Below are 1,277 nucleotides of genomic sequence, written 5' to 3'. Positions count from 1 at the left end.
CAGAATTTTAGAGTAGTGTATTTGTTTGACACAATAAAGAGAATAGGAGATCGAAAGAGTCAGAGATCATTTGCTCAATATTTTTGTTTCTTATCCTAAATGAGTGAAGTCATGTGAAAATGTCTTGTTCTAACTTATTTTGCTTACCATTATACTCTCTTGATGTATCCATGTTGATGTAAATGGCAAGTTTTCATTCTTTTTACGGCTGAACAATATTCCACTATGTATATATTTACTCCATCTTAATCCATCAGCTATAGATGAAACTTAGACTGCTTCCATAATTTGGCTATTGTAAATAATGCTGCAGTTAACACAGGGGAGCATATATCCTTTTGACTCTTAACAATAGAGAACCGAAAGGTACCAGAGAAGAAGTAGGTGAGGAGATGGATGAAACAGGTGAAGGAAATTAAGAGTATACTTCTAATGTTGAGCACTGAGCAATGTACAGAATTGTTGAATCACGATATTGCATACCTGATCTAATATGACACTGTAACTATTGATTTAAAATTAAAAATGTAATAAAAAATTAAATTCATTACCTTGGGGAAATAAGAAAGAAAGAAAGAAAGAAAGAAAGAAAGAAAGAAAGAAAGAAAGAAAGAAAGAAAGAAAGAAAGAAAGGAAGGAAGGAAGGAAGGAAGGAAGGAAGGAAGGAAGGAAGGAAGGAAGGAGGGAGGGAGGGAGGGAAGGAGAGAGGGAGGGAAGGAAGGAAGAAAGGAAGAAAAGGACAGAAAGGAAAGAAAACAAAGGGAGAGATACTTGGAGGCCTGAGGTCACAGTGAAATTGTTTGGCCAAATCAAATACTGGGCAATGCATATGCTCACATATGGAGAAAACAGAATACCAATCAGAGATCTTAAAAGCATGTACAGTAATTGTAAGCTTGTGGTAACTCTAGAGTTTACTCTTTCTCCCATATCTTCATTCTTGAAGGTGGATTCCCATTAAAAATTAACATCACTACAACATTATGACTATAAACACTGCTCTATGATCTACAAGAAAATTGTTAAGGGAGTTAATCCTAAGAGTTCTTATCCAAAGGAGAATTTTCTTCTCTTTTTATTTAATCTATGAAATGATGGATATTAACATAACCTATTGTGCTTGTCATTTCGCAATATATGTAAACCAACCCATCATATTCTGCACCTTAACTTATATAGAGATGTATGTCAATTGTGACTCAATATAGCCAGAAAAATCAATTTCACTTTCTTCAATGTGCCTTTTCTATACAGTTGCCCCAACCCTTCCCTCCTGT

Source organism: Suricata suricatta, chromosome 9, assembly GCF_006229205.1.
Source record: "Suricata suricatta isolate VVHF042 chromosome 9, meerkat_22Aug2017_6uvM2_HiC, whole genome shotgun sequence".
Classification (NCBI taxonomy): domain Eukaryota; kingdom Metazoa; phylum Chordata; class Mammalia; order Carnivora; family Herpestidae; genus Suricata; species Suricata suricatta.
The sequence above is the reverse complement of the archived record's forward strand: the minus strand, read 5'-3'. Positions refer to the sequence as shown.